Below are 17,476 nucleotides of genomic sequence, written 5' to 3'. Positions count from 1 at the left end.
ACGTACTTTAAAACCATGTTTATATTTCATGGATATGTACTAAGTACATTGATTAAAATACAAAGATTTTTAATAAAAGAAAATACAGATATCCACTGCTTGAAAGTGTGGTATCAGAGATACATGGAGGTCAATGCTAAAAGGTAGAAAATGAAAGTATATCAAATTACCAGTGAGAAGGAAGATCCTGTCCTTGATCACAGAGTGATGTGAACTCCTCACTGATGAGGCAAAATAGACTTTGAAGTATCCAGGATGGAATCTGAGGGCAGCTCCTCTGGGAAATTAAACGACTATCTCAAGAGAAACATCCGATAAATCTGAAAAGTCCAGTGCTTCATTGCCGTTAAAACCTTTTATCTGACTTGATGCAAACAGAGCTCCCTGCTTCTGATAAGAAGAGCTATGTGGTGACCACAGTGAAAGCTTCTATTGGAGGCAGAACAACCCAGAATTTTTATTCAATGTTGGGAGCCAGGCAAATCAGCCACATTTCTACTCGGAGAGTTCTAAACAGTGCAATAAGGCATGAAAAACAAATTGTGACCACAAGGTTGAGCAAGAACAATCAAAATACTGTTCCTTGAAGTGATTACGTGCTTTCAGAAAGTGCTAGGCTGTCTACAAGTGACTCTGAATAGCTAGTTAACAGAGTCGTTGGAGATGGGGTCAAACACAAAGCTCATTGTTGGTTCTCTATGCAACAAACAACTTTAAAATCATAAAAACTTAAAGGACACCACTAAAAAAGTATTGAAAAGACCTCAGAATTCCTATAAATAGCAAAATATGCAAACATTCTTCATAGAAAACTACAAAATACTGTTTGGAGACTTTGAACAAAAGACAAAAAAAATGGATTAAAGGACATAGTAGTCAAGCATCAGCTCTTTTCAAGTAGAACCAACCATTGAATTAATGCAATCTCAAGAAAAATACAAACGAGTTTAAAAACATAGAAACTGATTCTGAGATTTCTCTAACTCTGCAAAGGGTAGATGTCAAAGGAAAGTGTGGTCTTGGAGATTACATTGCCAGAGGTCAAGATTAACTGCAAAGGTACTGTGTTTAAGAGGATGTTTTGAAACAAGGACACACAAGGACACTGTGGATGAAAGTAAAGAAGATTCAGACAGCAGGTGGATGACTGATGGCCACGGTGTCCAAACAGCGTCTTCTCGGTAAATGGCTGAGTCAATTGGAGTTGCTGATGGACAAAGATAAATCTTGTCATTTCCACATCACATGCCAAGTTTATTTCCGGAGACATAAATCTCAATATGAAAGAAAGACAACGGAGGAGAGTGTCTCATGGCCCTGTAGCTGCACTCACCACACAATAAGAACACTGCATTGATATTTGCATTCAGACTTGAGCTCATTGAGACCCCAGGGACCTTCACGAAGCATTGACTGGGAGGACATATTTATCATACACAAATAGCAAAGGCTTCCGAAGCAATGAGGACATAAAAATCCATGACAGGAAATCCGAATAGACAATTTCCCCTTAGGTGTCCTAAACACCAAAAATTGATACAAGAGTGGGTACCCATGTCAGTAACCAGTATACGTCTCCCAGAAGGATGAAGTTAAAGATTTGACAACACCAAGTGTTGGCAGGGATATGGAGTGATTGGAACACTCAAATTCTGCTGGCAGGGGAGTGAGATTTTTTTACAGCTAGTTTGGAAAACTGTTGGACAGCATTTAGGAAAGACATAGACACACAGAAGGCAGAATCCAGCAAGTTCACTCTTAGATGTGAACTCAACAAAACAACATGCATGGATTCACCAAGATGTCTGTGGAATAATCACATGGCCATAGAGATGGAAGTCCCAAACTGGAGACAGTGGCAGTGACTATGGAGACTAGCGCGATTCAACTAACTGTGATATAAGAACACGGGGGGATATTCCACAATGATTTATAAAAAGATAGGTTACCAGCATGCAGAACCACAGAAATGAATTCCCCACAACATCATGTCAAGCGCAGACAGAAAAATGTTACATACTATGCAAGCCAAAGTCTATCAGATTCAAAACAAGTAGCAGAGCAGTCATCTAGAAATAGCTTCACTTGCAGAGGACGGTGCCAAGGCCGAAGAGAATGCAGGCAGAAGTCTTCCCTCCACTCCCTGCTCTACCTGGCCTGTGTTGTTGGCTCATCCATCCCTGTAACGTTTGCAGTCAGGCGCCCTACAACAAGCTTCATTTATGCTGCCCAGCACATCAGAGTTAGCAATCCCTCCAGAGAGCACTTCTTGCTCCTAGCTCTGGCCAGTAGAACTATATCAATGTCAACCCAGCAAGGATACTGGGCAAGGTCCTTGCTGTACTTAAAAGGAGACTGTTTTGAGGTCACCTTGGTATGTAATAGGTTCTCCATTACCCCTTCCCTGCATTTTGCAAAACTGGCTCGTTGCATTCACACCATCCCTGGCTTTGTGTTCATAGTCACCTGCCGGTCAAGATCCCAAGAGTAGCCACTGCCAGGCTCTTCCAATGTGACAGCAACCTTGGAAGGGAAAGCATTTACTATCCTTGCTCAGTCGGTTGCTTCTGTTTTTGAAGAATGAGCTGTGAATTAGTCTCTGCTCTGCCTCTCCCTCTCCATCAGTCATTTTCTGAGATGAAATTAGAGTAACAATGAGCGAGCTAGAAATGGATCACAACTGTCTGGCATCTGCCTTCAACACAGCATCCGGAAGCCCTGGAGAACAGGTGCTCCCAGACATTTGCACCAGCCATCCCCAGGGGTTGCAGCTTGTGCCACTCCTGTAGACGGGATGGGTATTGACTCTGTACAGATAAGATTGAAGGGCAGTTTCTGGGGTAGGAAGCATTCCATGGCTGGAGTCAGGAAACATATGGTATGGATTCCCTGAGAGAAACAGCAAAGTCAACTCCCTGCCTCCACCGAATTGCTCATCACAGAACCAAGATCACCCAACAGCCCATGCCCCACCACACCCTACCTACTTGGTCACCTACCCTGGTATCAAGCAGCCCAGAACAGACCCAGATCTGGCTGAGATGTCTGCGTCCTAGAAAGACAGACCTGTCAGGGTGCTGCCCACATCCTGAGAGCTCCTCTCAGCTCAGTTGAAGAGATGCTAAATGTAGTCACGCCCAAATCCAGGAAGGTGTCCTTACTAATCCCCCAGGTGAATCCCTCTAGAAGCTGCTGATGACCTGTCCCATATGTAGAGACACAGAGATGGATGGCTGAAAGACACCTTCATACATGCAGTTCTTGGATAAGATAGCAGAAAACCTGTAGGTTCAGACATGTGAAGAGAGAGAGGCTCCTGGAGACTCCCATGGGCCTAAGGAGACACTCTATGGAAGGAGGAACCTTTGAGCTGTCAAAGGAATCAGCATGAGAATGAATTGTTGGGACAGACTGTATATGACACTGTAGAACAGGGAGAGGCTAGAGAGGGTGCAAATTAAACCCAGGTTCACCCATGCATGGAGCAGGAGTTGGAGATGGGGAATAAGATGGAGAATGTGGGACAGGATGATGTGTTCAGAGGAAGGGAGGAAAACGACATTGAGGTAAAGGGACAAACCAATATGGAGGCTGCTATGAAGGATGGAGTTCCCTCATGCTTGTCAGATGATACCTCTCTGCCAAGGTGAAATAATCTGAAGATGGGAGGAACTGAGTCCCAAAAATGGAGCCTTCATTAGTGCAATTTATGCCCTGATAATGAAGGCCCAGGAATCTGTCTAACCCTTTCACAGTGCCAGAACACAGTGAGGAGGTGTGTTTGAAACAGGAAATCACACTTACTAGACTCTAAGCCTGCCAGCAATTTGATCTTGAATCACCAGCCTCTAGCACCCAAATAAATCATTTTGTGGCTCAGATACTCCAGTTTATCGTATTTTGCTGTGGCAATCAGAACAGACTAATTTGGGAGAATGATTAAGTATGGGTGTGGTGGGACAAGAGACACTCTGACATTTGTTGGCGCTGCAACCCTATGCATGCTGGAGTCATCTTTGCGGACACAGTCAGGAGCAGGTGGAAATATGTTGAGGTCTCTCAGGGTCCCTTTAGCATACCCTCTGTGCTATATGGGATTCACAGGGTCATAGCAGTCTAGTGCATGCAGTTGGTCCTATTGCCTCTCATCAGGAAATAAGAGTGTGTCCTTCTCAGACCGTGTGTGTGTGGGGGGGGGGGGGCTTGGACAGACTAGCCGAGTTTGGTAACTGACCTTGAGGCAAATAGAGGGATGATCTAGGTACACACACACACACACACACACACACACACACACAGAGAGAGAGAGAGAGAGAGAGAGAGAGAGAGAGAGAGAGAAATTTAGACACAGAGATACACAGAGAGACAGAGAGACAGAGACAGAAAAACACAGAAAGACAGACAGACAGACACACACACAGAAAGATACGCACACATACTCAGAGATGGAAACAGAGACAAACAGAGAAAGATGGAGAAGAGAGAGAGAGAGAGAGAGAGAGAGAGAGAGAGAGAGAGAGAGAGAGAAGAGAAGAGAAGAGAAGAGAAGAGAAGAGAAGAGAAGAGAAGAGAAGAGAAGAGAAGAGAAGAGAAGAGAAGAGAAGAGAAGAGAAGAGAAGAGAAGAGAAGAGAAGAGGGGGAGGGGAGGGGAGGGGAGGGGAGGGGAGGGGAGGAGAGGGGAGCCTGGAGAGCTGGTCTGCTCCAGAATCAGTGCTGGAACAGGTTTTTAGAGACCATGCCACAGAGGGAGGCAACTCTGTCACTGACTGCAGTTGATGAGCTCAGAAAACTGCTTAGCTCCCTCACTGGGCATCTGCTCTGAGGAGGAGACAGTCCTGTTGTTCTCCTGTCACAAATATGAAAGGTAGAGATTATTGTCATTTTCTGTAGACACCAACCAGGGAAGCATGTGCCTGAATGGGTATATTCCAAAGCCCATTATCCTATGTGATTTGTATAAATGTTATTGCTGGTGCTGGCTTGGGGGCCCAAAGAGAGCATAGATAAAAGAAGACCCAAGGAAGTATGGACAAAGCTTTTATTAAGACAGTTGTTTGAGCCAGACAGGAGATGGTCTGACTAAGGGCAAGTCAAGTAGTAGCCCTGGATACAGGAAAGAGGACAGCTGTCTAGGAAGGCTTCCTGTCCAGAAGTCCCCATCCTAGACCTTGAAGCAATTGATAAAGAGTATTGAGCCAACTCTGACTACCAGGGGAAGGCAGGTTCTAGGGAGGTTGAACTGACTGTTGCGTGTCTATGGGTTGGTGCTTTTAATTTCAGGACTCAGTGAATCATGCATCAGCACTGTTTTGTCCTTGCTTGGTTTTTCAATGAAAGCCTTAAGCCAGGGATTTCCTTTCTAGGCTCCCTTGCAGCACGTGATGGTTCTAGACCCCAGGTTGGGTCATCATCTCTCTCACTGAGCTCATGGTAAGGATCAAACTGCCCCCCTTTCTTGTGTCCTGTAAATCAGCTCGTTGCAAAAAAGCCTCCTTGTCATCAGACCTAGATGAGAATTATGGTTGATCCTCATTTCTCCAGGACAAGGCCATAGTCATTCCAGAGACCCACTGCGTGCCTCAGGAGGAATGGCCTCTCTTGTTCAAATAAGACAACAAGCCACTAGCCACCAGTACTGGAAGCTCCCTTCCTCCAGAAGCTGGAACCTTTGCCACTGTCAGCTAGCCCAACACAGAACTCTCCGGAGAACTGGGTCCTCTTGGTGAAGCATCTTGACCAATGATGCTCTATCATGTCTCTTTATCCCAACTTCCCACACCCCAGCCTTTCTGATTGGGCTTCTGTGTATACAATACAGCAAGAACCCTTTGGCCAGGTCTTGAAACATCCTTACATTTTGGTCAGAACATTCTCCCCAGGCTACAGTCCTTACATCACACCACCCAACTACAGCATCCCTTGCCTTCTATACAGCTCTGAGCCTAGATCTTTCCCATAAGGTGTTTCCACATTCGTGTGATGTAGAACGACAATAAATCCCTCTGTAATTGGCAATGTCCTGTTGGGATGAATTCCATAAATATAAGCAGATTCACCAATGAAGAACAAACTTGTTTAGTAACATGTATACCTTAAAGACAGGTGTGCATCTATAAAGCTGCTCAAAGATCAAGCTGTATGCCGTACCCCCTCCTGCTGAAAAAGAGAGAGAAACGGAGGCAAGAAAGTGATGGGGATGGAACCAGTAGGCAGACAGGGTGAGGCTTGCTCTGTGATTGATGCGGGATCTTTCCCACAGGTGAACAAATTAGCCTAGCCTCCTGGGGCAGAGAGGGGGCATCTGTACCCTATGGATACAGAGTACCTTTGTAGGCAGGAATTCCACTTACAGAAAGCAAACTTTGCTACCAGAGGCTCCGCCTGGTTGGAAGTGCCTCAAGTTGTTTGTTCAGTTTTAGACGGGGGCAGGCAGATTCAAGAGGGCACTGAGACTAATTACTAGGAGTAAGGAGTTTATTAGAAGAGTTATTAACACCCTGAGTGTACAGGGAGAGGAGCAACAGAGTGGCAGGGGCTCTGAGGAGAGTTTGGGTGCTAACACCAGAGATAGCACACTGGGATCTCTGAAGAGATCAGAGTCTCCACGGAGGAAGAAAGAGCCTCTTACACCTTTTGAGGCTGAGAGGGGTTCACAGCAGGAGCCTTCAGGTAAGTTCTCTGGCTCCCAGGCTAGAAGCACGGAGAGCAGGGTGTGTGTGTTGCCTATAGCCAATACCCACTTCAGTGTTAATTCAGTTCTTGGGTGTGAAATTCTGATCCTGGGATGTCTGATGGATTAAAAACCCACAGATATTGTTTTAGTAGGGCGTCTGTCAGAGGGGGAAGGCTGCTGGCACTATTGTGTCCCCTGTAAAGGCTGGATTCTACGTTCTTATACTGATCTGCTCAAAATAGTCCTCATGCCCTCAAAGGACTGAATTTCAGGTTTCATCTCAGCCTGGAATATCCATTAGACCTTAGTGGCTACTGAATACTTCAAATAGCTGAAGAGACTGGGGGATTCTCTCTCTCTCTCTCTCTCTCTCTCTCTCTCTCTCTCTCCCCTACACCTTGTTTTCTCTTTGAGATAGGCTCACAGGGAACTCATGCTGACATTGAGTTCCTCACGTAGCCAAGGATGAGCTAAACCCCTATGAATGCCTTCTGACGTCTTGCCGCACAGGTGTACATACACCACCATACCGAGTTTCTGTGTTACTGAGAATTGAACCCAGCATGTATGTGTGCCTAGACAAGTGCTCCACCAACAAAGCAACATCCTCAGCTCTCTATCTCAGTTTAATTACAGTGAATTTCCATTTAAATGGCCACAGATGGCTTGATGCTCTTTTGCGAGAAAGCACACATTCAGGGGAGACAAAATGAGGTGCAGGGAGCTGAAGTTCTCTGACCCAGGCTCACCAGGTGGGGCAGTAGTTGGTTGGAATCCTCCCCAGGACTGCCCTATCTGCCCCATGGTGCTTCTTTTAGCTAGACTCAGTTACCTAGCACCATAAATTCACAGGCCCAGAGGGTAGCAGGAGCTGATGGTCCAAAGCCCCCTTTTCTTCACATCCCCACTCCATAGAGGTGGACAGCTGAGTGATGGACAGGGATGAGCAATGGACTCTGGTCTGGATTTCTTTGTTGTCTCTGTTCCCCATTGTGTCAAAACCCAACCTCTGGCCTCTTATTCTTCATCCCTCAAAGAAATGCAGATTTCCTTTTTAATCTTGTGGAGAATGGCTGGAGATAAGGACAATTTATGTCTCCAATACATTAGGAGAATAAAGCCCTGTAATTCAATGAGCTCTTTCACCAAGAGCTCCAAATGCACTGTCCATTGTCCAGACTGTAGCCACCTGGGGCTGGGTGACGGGTGGGAAGCCATTCTCTGTAGCAGACGCTGGCTGCACATTAAATGGGATTTGTGCATTAAGCTCAGGGTCACTGTGGAAGATACTGGGAGTATACTCAGCTGTCACAAGGGTCATAGCTTAGTCTTCGCCTAAGAGGGAGAGAAACTTTATTCCGTGACCAGGGATCATATTCATGTCTTACTCAGGCCGACCTGCAAGCTGGCCTTTGTGCAGATCCCTTACTTTCTCTGGCTTGGCTTTCTTACAGATTTACAGCAAAATTCATCTCCTTTCTTAGTTTCTCGTTTCAGGAGAATCTGAAATGGGGAAGAGGCAGAAACTTTGAAAACCATAGCTATAAAAACTCATCTCAGGTTGGGAAGCAGAGCTGGGCATGCTTCCTTTCAGCTCTTTGTTGCATAACAAGGGTTGTTCTTGAGATGACGTGAGGAAAGCAGGCTGGGACCAGCAAAGACCTGGCCAAGAATGTAGGCCCACAGTCCACTTCTGAGAATAATCTGCTTTGTAGGGTTCATTTCTCCTGGAAGCCTCTGTACTGCCCTGCTCTAGCACCCTGTGCCCATTGTACTAACAGCACCATGTGCCTCATGGCCTCTCCAGTGTCACATATCCTAGTACTCCAGGCTCAGCACACATCTACCCAGTAGACTGGGCAATAGACACTTCCAAACTATTGAAAAGAAAAGGAACAGCAAAGAGTAGTTTGTCAACCTAAAAATGCATCCGGTCAGGACTATTGTTACAGGTGCAGATCTGAGCACTGGGGACACCCTCTGAAGTTTCTGAGTTCTTTTGTCCTAGGACAAAGAATTGTCCCAGGGACATGTGTTAAGGGAGTGAAAGAGAGTTTATTAAAGAAAGAAAGTGCTCCCGAGAGTGGGTGTGGGCTAGCACTGGGAAAGACATCTGCTAAGAAATGCCAAGGGATAAGGGATAAGTAACCCTTTATAGGTCATTTTTCATAGCACCTGTCTCTACCACATTTCTATATTAAGGGCTTCTCCTGAGCATGCTCTGTTTGCTTCATGGAGGTGAGCTTAGGCTTCTCGTCTTTTCTGCCAACTGGCTTCTCTCATATGTCAATCTTGATGTCTGCCTTTAATCTCGACGTGCCTGGACTTCACTTCCTGTCGCCTTCTGTCATCATTGTTGGTAAGGCTGTCACGACCTTTCATGTGGCACAGAAGTAACCTGCCACATGTGGGTTACACCGTGCTCAACACCTACAGGGGTGTCCATCACTGAGGTCAGGCCTGTTATTGATGGATGGATAGATAATTAGATGGAAGAAATGGAAGATAGGTAAGCCACAGGATGGAGACCTGAAAGCAGGATGTTGAGAAGATCTGTGAAATGTCCCCTCAACACTATCCTGGGTGGGCCAGAGAAACTCACATGTATAGAGCTGCTGATAGCTTCATCCAATCATTGAATGGGGCTCAGAAACTGTGCAGCTACTATTGAGAGTCAGCAGCCAAGCTACAATTGCTGCAGTAGCCTACCTCCTAGGATAGGCAGTAGCCTACCTCCTGGGGTATGCAGGATTAGAGCCCAAACTGCAGAGTCCACAGCATCCTGACCCTAAATATTTATTTATTGCATCTTCAAAATTAAAGTTTTATGGGTATCGTGCATTTTATGTGACAGGTTATGTGTCCATAACATACCCATGTGTCCAGTTATATGACACATACACAGCACTCAACGTGTCTGAAACTACAGAGACCCACAGGGCATTTTCCAACTTGACTTAAAACACAAGGCTGGGTTGAAAAGATAGTTTTAGTGGTTCATAGCATGTGCAGCTCTTCCAGAAGACCTGAGTTTGGCTCCCAGCACCTACATTGGGTGACTCACAACCTCCTGTAACTCCAGCTCCAGGGGATCTGGTGCCTTCTTTTGGCCTCTGCACTCACTGCACATTCAAACATAACTACAATAATACAAACACATACCTCTAGCAATACAAACACATACCCACAATAATACAAACACATACCTACAATAATACAAATACATATCTAATAAATCTTCAAACACCAAGGCTAACAGCTCACCTCCAGCACTGTTGTTCCAGATATTTGTGTGCAACTGGGGTTCTTAGTGTCTCAACAACTTTCTCCCCCAAGTGGGAAGCATATTAAGTAGGATCCAGGCCAGCATCTTGATCCCAATCCCACCTTGACCTCTGAGTTTGTACTAAAAGGCAGGTTGGTGTCTACGTCTGAGAAACAATGATCTTCCAAACAGAATTGAAAACCCGGTGTGATCTCACAAGCAAGTCGAAGCTCCTCCATAAGTACTGTGTGAGAGTGGCTGCATCCCAGCTTCCTTCATTGGCTACCAAAGGACAGAGCTAATGGGCACTTCAGTACATCTTTCAGGAGATCCCCATCCCAATGTGCCTTTGTTCCTTAGCAAACTGTCTGTCTTTGGCCACAAATGCTGAGCGATGGGATGCTGAACTATCTATTGCTCATGGTCAAGACATATTGGATATTTGATGGAGGAAATGTTCGGCTTTTAGGAAATTCAATTCCATTAAATGCAGCAAATATCCATAGCGCGCCCATAACTGCCCATCACGCTGATGGGCAGCCCTTTCTCAGGGATATTTTTCAGACCGGAAGCTTCATTAGTCAAGAAACAAGATTTCCAGGGGAAACTCTGGTCAAGCCAGTGGACATTAGCCGAACCTGTCTCTATATGTCCCTCCATCAGGGACAGTGGGGGTGGGGGGAGGGGGAGATCAACATGACACAGGGCCACTGTAATACGAGTGATGATCTCCTGGGAGAGATGACCATGAGACAGGGCTCAAGGAGAAGCCCAGCAAGGACTTCTATAGGCCGTCCCAGGCAAATGTAGGGGACACAAGAAAGATCTGCTCAGCAAGCACAGGGATGGTATCTCAGAGTTGACTCAGTAGCATTTGGTCCTGGCTGAGCACACGGTGGACTCCCTGAATATATACCCTGGTTGGTTCTAGTGAGAGAGGGATGTGCAGCCCCCAACAGGTGAAGGGGCAGAAGGAAGCTGTACCTTTGTGGAGAGCAATGTAGCTGTCAGTTCAGGGAAAAAGCAGATTTGAGGTCCAAAGATTTAAGTCTCAGGCATTTGGGCACTTAGTCCTCAGTTGGTGGCTATTGGGGAGGATTAGAAAGCGTGGCCTTGCTGGTTGAAGTGTCTTACTAGGGCATGGCTTTTAGGTTTTAAAAATTGTAGGCCATTTCCAAAATGCTCTTTCTGCCTCCTGCTTGTGGACTAGGTTGTGAACTCACAGCTGCTGCTCCAGCGGCCTGTCACCTGGCTTGTTCTGTCACCATAGACTCTAGCCCTCTGGAATCCTAAGATAAATTAAACTCATTTTTTAAGTTTCCTTGGTCATGGTCTTTTATCATAGCATCAGAAAATGAATGAAAAAGGCCCAAAAACCATTACTCCCTAGAATATATCTTACATTAGCGAATTCAGTGCCTCTCTTTTTTCTCTTCCTATGTCTTTGTGTCTGTCTGGCTCTTTCTCTGTCTCTGTCTCTCTCTCTGTGTATGTATATCATCTCTCTGTATGTATTCGTGTGTGTGTGTGTGTGTGTGTGTGTGTGTGTGTGTGTGTAGTCTTTGCTAAGGCAGCTATAAGATGCTTTGCTAATCACCATAGCTTAGGTGGCTCAAATCCAAGTAATGTATTAAAAATTAAATGTACCACCCACCCCCAACCCCTGATTCCTGAAATCCTGAAACCAGAGGTATGAGATCTAGGTAACAGGACACAGGAGAGCTGGTTCCGGTTCCCCCAAAGCTTGGGAGCAGGGGTAGAAATGGGTGCTGCGCTTGTCTCCCAGTTTCTAGTGGGTACTGAAGATCTTTGCTCTTCATGACTTTTGGGTGTACCATCCTGATTTTCCTTCTCTTACTCATGGTAGTTGCCCTGAGCATCTGCATCAACTAGGACTGGGGGAAAGGCAGCTGAGGACAGCAGTTGTATGAGTTCAGGACCTGGCCTATACCCTTATAACCTCATCTTAGCTCATCATATCTGTAAGGATCCTGTTTCCAAATAATTTATGGTTTGGGGAGCTGTGTGTTAGAACTTCAAAGTAGCATAAATTTGGGGGTCAACAGTCTTCTCTCTCTCTCCCTCTCCCTCTCCCTCTCCCTCTCCCTCTTCCTCTCCCTCTCCCTCTCCCTCTCCCTCTCTCTCTCTCTCTCTCTCTCTCTCTCTCTCTCTCTCTCTGTGTGTGTGTGTGTGGTGAGACTAGAGCCCTGGTTGTAGAGTAGATTCCCAGGCTGCAACGTCAGACAGATCACCTTAGTGAATTTGGGCACAATGGAAATGGATCAGGGTCTCTTCTCTATGTTGCAGTTGCCATGCACCAAGGTAAAGGTGCTTACTGCTACGGTCACTTAGTTAAGAGAAAAATTGCCCTCTGGCCTGTCATAACACAGCCAAGAAGAGTGGTCAGGCCAATGGAGGGAAGGGTACAGGAATTACTGCAATGGGAAAGATGGAGCAGAAAGTGGTTTGAGCAGGAAGAGATTTATAGGAGTGAGGGTGTCAAAAGAATGGAAATTACTGATTCTACGCCAACACTTTGGGTCTGTTAATGATCACAAGCCATCGTGATAAGGCACTCCTTGGAGTTGGTAGAGGATGGGGGGTTGGCTCAAGGTAACCAGGTACTACTAGTTCTAATGCACTGACTCGACAGGTTTCCTTCCAAGACTGAGTCTATAAGGTTCTACACTGTTTGGCCATGGATGGGGACCAGGCAAGAACAGAATCACAGTTAGGCTGAACCCTTACTCCAAAGTATGGATGGCAAGTACTGAGGTCACCTCGGCATAAACAAGTTAAGAACCTCAACCCAAGCCAGTGTTGGTCCAGGAGAATCTCCTTAGTCCAAGAGGAGGCAATACCCACAGCATCCTGTCCTCTATCAGGGAAGGCACAGAAAATAGCAGGAGCGTCAAGGAAACCTCCGGTGTGATAGTTGACCTTTGAACTCTGTATTGACTATATTGGAGCCAAGTTTACCCAAGAACAAGCAAGACATGTAAGTCTCTCTTTGGCTGAGCTTCTCCTATCCCACCACTCAGCTTTCTCTGTTCACTGCAAAAGAGGCAAAGGTGCACTCCAAGTATTCAGAAGAATAAACTGTGAGAGTTTGTCTGGCACGGTTGAGTGACAGGCTGCACACTTTGACCCCACTACCCCTGGCTGATGATGGGTTTGCATAGTTGGAGCAGCTGGATTAGGAAACAGCAAATGCATATCTGGGAGGCTGATGGGCAGGAAGTGCCCATCTCAGATGGATAGAGCTTCTCTGTTAGGAACTCAACTCAAGTAGCACAGGCTAGCACCACACACCCAGATTCAAGCTTATGGAAGAATCATAAGCTGCCGCAGAACACCTCTGGCTTTACAGCTGGTGCTGGCTGGCAAACCACTGTGGCATGGGCATGGCATGGCTGGCATGTGCCTTCCATCACACTGGGGACTTTGTTTTCAGGGAACAGGGCTTGGACTGAAGTCTATTATGTTGGCAAAGGAAGGACATTTCTAAGATGGAAGACAAGTGGGTGGGTGCAGAAAATGCCAGAAATAAGACACAATGGGCCACTGAGAATGAGGTTTTCATGATGGGAGACATTTTATCACCCGTTCAGTAGGCTTGTGGATATGTGTGTGAGATACTGAGGTAAGGATCCACGAGGACTCAATGTCTCCAGACTAGAACATGCCTGTGAGAGAGAAGATGCTGGCTGACAGGGCTTCTTGCATAGTATCTTATGATACACAGACATCTCTATAGCTTGGTGGAATTCTCCATCACTGCCAACACCTCAGACAGAGAAGCGGCTCAGATGACCTCAGCGTGCTGCCTTTCGCCGCAGAAAATACATTTTTGATGTGCAGTGGCAGTTAAAATAAGTGAGATCCCAGGCGGAGAAGGCAGTCGATTGCTTTTGTCTTCGGGAATGGTCTAGTGAGTAATTTCCTGTGGGTCACGTTGGGTGCTTCTATACCATCCATTAGGGAGGACGTGACTGTCCCTTCTGTCCATTAATCCAGAACTCCCGAACCTGAGTCATCACTCAGACCCTGGGGTCAGAGTTGACATCATTGATCCAACTGTCTGGAAAATCGCATGATGACAGAGATCTCTCTAATGATCCACCAGGAAGAAAATCATTTAGCCCACCTTACGGTCCTCACTCCCTCAAGGCTCAACATCCCACCCCCCTTAGCCCCACTGTTGATCAATATTAAGCTAGGTTCATAAGCGCATGCTTAATGACTTCTGGCCACTGTGGAGAAAAACTAGACACTGTGCATGCAGGCTGCTGTTCTGGACACTGTGCATGCAGGCTGCTGTTCTGGACACTGTGCATGCAGGCTGCTGTTCTGGGCACTGTGCATGCAGGCTGCTGTTCTGGACACTGTGCATGCAGGCTGCTGTTCTGGACACTGTGCATGGAGGCTGCTGTTCTGGGCACTGTGCATGCAGGCTGCTGTTCTGGGCACTGTGCATGCAGGCTGCTGTTCTGGGCACTGTGCATGCAGGCTGCTGTTCTGGGCACTGTGCATGCAGGCTGCTGTTCTGGGCACTGTGCATGCAGGCTGCTTTTGCAGGCATTTGCTGTCATTTCCAGCTCCGACTCCTGGAGCTCTCTTCTCACTGCTTTGTGTCTTGAAATCGGTAGGATTTACGGGAAGGAATTCAAATTGAGGTGTAGGCGAATCAAAAGTTTAAAGCTCAAATCAATGAAGTTGTCTCAAACTTAATTGCCTCTTGGTTATCTAACACTTCCTCTTCTCGGGCAGGCTACAGGGAGAGATCACTCGACAAGTCCCAGCGCACTGTGCAGATGAGTGATGGCAGAGATAGAGTACAGGAAGGGCAGAGGGCAGGCTGCCTATAACCTCATTCAGGGAACGCAATGGTGAGTAGACAGACAGAACACAAGAGGGTCATGCAGACATACAGATAAAGACGTGCTCTTCCGAGTTCTTCCTACCGTGCCTGGTTGTCTCTGCCCAGCCTGGGGCTGGTTTTGGTTATTCCGCGCACAGTAGGTCTTTACCAGTTAATATTCTTGATCAAACAAAATACCCAACACAAGCAACTTAGGGACCTGCAATCATGGATCTGTACAGCACATCTCAGCCCACAGCTCTGCCTGCCTCCTGGGAGGCCTGCTCCCACCCTGGCCAATCGGACAGAAGCCTAGCATAACTGTCCTCTGAGAGACTCCACCCAGCAGCTGACTGAAACAGATGGAGAGACTCACAGTCTAACATTGGGCAGAACTTGGGAACTCTTATAGAAGAATTGTGGGAAAGATTGAGGGTCCCAAAGTGGTTAGGAACTTCGCAGAAAGACCAACAGAGCCAATGAGTCCCCTTTGGGGGCTCTCAGAGACTAAGCCATCAAGCAAAGATCACTCACAGGCTGAGGCTCCTGGCACATATGTAGCAGATGTACAGTTCAGTCTTCATGTGGATTCTCCCAACAACTGGAGCGGAGGCTATCCCTAAAGCTGTAGCCTATCTGTGGAATCCATTCCCCTGACTGGGCTTCCTTGTCTGGCCTCAGTGGGAGAAGATGTGCCTATGCCAGCAGAGACTTGATGCAGGGGGGATACCCAGAGAGAGCCTCCACCCTCTCAGAGTAGAAGGGGAGGAGGCAGGCATTGCAGGAGAGGGGATGGGGCGGGGGGGGGGGGCGTGTTAAATAAACAAACAAACAAACAAAAGCAACTTAAGAAAGGGTGAGCATTTTGGTTTAGAGATTCTAGGCTGAGTGGCCATGAGTTTCCAGAAATTCTCTTACATTTGCTTCCCATCTTGCTGTAGGGATGCAATTACAGATATACACTACCACGCCTACCACGCTGCATCCAGTTGTATGTGTGTCACAGAGATCCACACTGTGGTCCTCATGCTTGCCTGGCAACTGCTTTCCCAGCTAAGCTGTCTCCCACGACCCCAGCATTGAATGACTGCAACAGCCAAGGGCTTGGTTGGTGACAGGGAGCTGCCCTTCTTGACTCAGACATCCTCATGAGCATCATCTACAACAGAGATGCAACTCTGTTGGGGGTGATCAGGTGCACCCCAGGCACCACCCAGTCTGTTGGCATTCACGTTGCTTCCGAATGCCTTTCCCAAGACTTGCACCCAATCCCTGCCTCAGCAGACACAATCCACTGCATATCCACACCTTTCCTTAAGGGCTTTTCTGGGACATCCATGGGAGGAGCCAAAGCCACACAGAGCTGCCATCCTCTCCTGTGCAGTTACCAAAGACGCATCTTTGCTCCCATAGTGCTTCACACATGATTAACTCTGGGACCTTTCCTCCCTCATCAAGATAAGCTCCTTGCTGAGGAAACAGCAAGTCTGTTTCCCTCAGGGTTGTTTTCTTCAGGCTGCCTTGTTACATTTTACATAAAAACAAGTTAGATAATAGGACTCGGAAACAAAAGAGTGGTGACCTCTGCTTATCTTATTTGGGGATTTTTTTTTTCCTGAGTGTGGCCCGGTATAAGATCAGGAGAGTGACTGTGTCTGACAGGCCTTCATCAAGGTAGAAATCCTGTTCCTATCTTATGGGGACTTGAAGGCAGAGAGGAAATCTGAGGAGCAGAAAGACAGTTTGGAATGAAAAGGCCATATTTCCACCACCCCCAGCCCACCAGTCACTTGAATATTTCTAAAGCATTTTTTTTCTGTTGTGTCTCTAAGGCTGGCCTCAAATTTATGTAACTAAGAGTGACCTTAAACTCCTGATTCTCCTGCCTCCACCACCTTAGCGCTGGGATTACAGGTAGGCATCACTACACCCAGTTTATGCAGTGTTGGGGATCAAATTCATCAGGCAAGTTCAGCAAGCGCCTCACCAACTGAGCTATACCCCTAGCCCTGCTTTTTGGTTTGGTTGTTGGTCTTGGCTCCAGATTTTCAGAAATGGCAAATATGTGTCGGATATCACAAATTAAAAGAGATTTCTCGGGTAAGTGTGTGACTTGGTGGCTGCATTTAAAATTTCACTACCCAAAATGAACTTTCTGGGTTTATGACTGTCTATAAATGCCATGAGCATCTTTGTGTGGTAACACCCAATTTTTATCCACATAAAAGTCCTACCATATAGAAAAGGTGACATCTTTCAAAACTAAATGTAATATGTCTAGAAATAAGGACAGATATGATGCCCATGGGCTTATGATGACCATGCCCTTTGTTTGGCTATGGCTTTGTGGCACACACTGCCATGTGATCGAAGACCATGGTCTTGTGATGACTATGGCCTTGTGACGCTCATGACCTTATGATGTGCAGAACCCCACGATGCCCAGAACCATGAGCTAGCCAAGCTCTCAGACAGCAGCTCAAGCCAAGAGACATTTCAACATCGCATAGCCCCTCTTCCACCTGATTCCAGCCACTGTAGTGACCATAACAGTGGCTCCAGACACTATGATATTCCTCATTCCGTTTTTCCCTCTGCTTTGCTCCGGTGTATATTGGGATGGTTCTCTTTAGTCCTGGGCTTCTGAGAATCCCTCTGCAGTTCACTGCTTAGCATG

At 46.6% G+C, this 17,476-nt stretch overlaps 1 long non-coding RNA gene across 1 annotated transcript in view; it reads right to left on the bottom strand.

The window, feature by feature from the left end:
* A930027H12Rik (RIKEN cDNA A930027H12 gene) overlaps positions 1-431 on the bottom strand; it is a 156,531-nt gene extending 156,100 nt beyond the window's left edge. The window contains exon 1 of the long non-coding RNA NR_167712.1: positions 171-431. This is a non-coding gene — a long non-coding RNA (RIKEN cDNA A930027H12 gene). The remainder of the gene's footprint in view (positions 1-170) is intronic.
* Positions 432-17,476: the final 17,045 nt, after the last annotated feature.

Source organism: Mus musculus, chromosome 15, assembly GCF_000001635.26.
Source record: "Mus musculus strain C57BL/6J chromosome 15, GRCm38.p6 C57BL/6J".
In the NCBI taxonomy this organism is placed as follows: Eukaryota; Metazoa; Chordata; class Mammalia; order Rodentia; family Muridae; genus Mus; species Mus musculus.
This window is presented reverse-complemented; position numbering and strand designations above follow the sequence as displayed.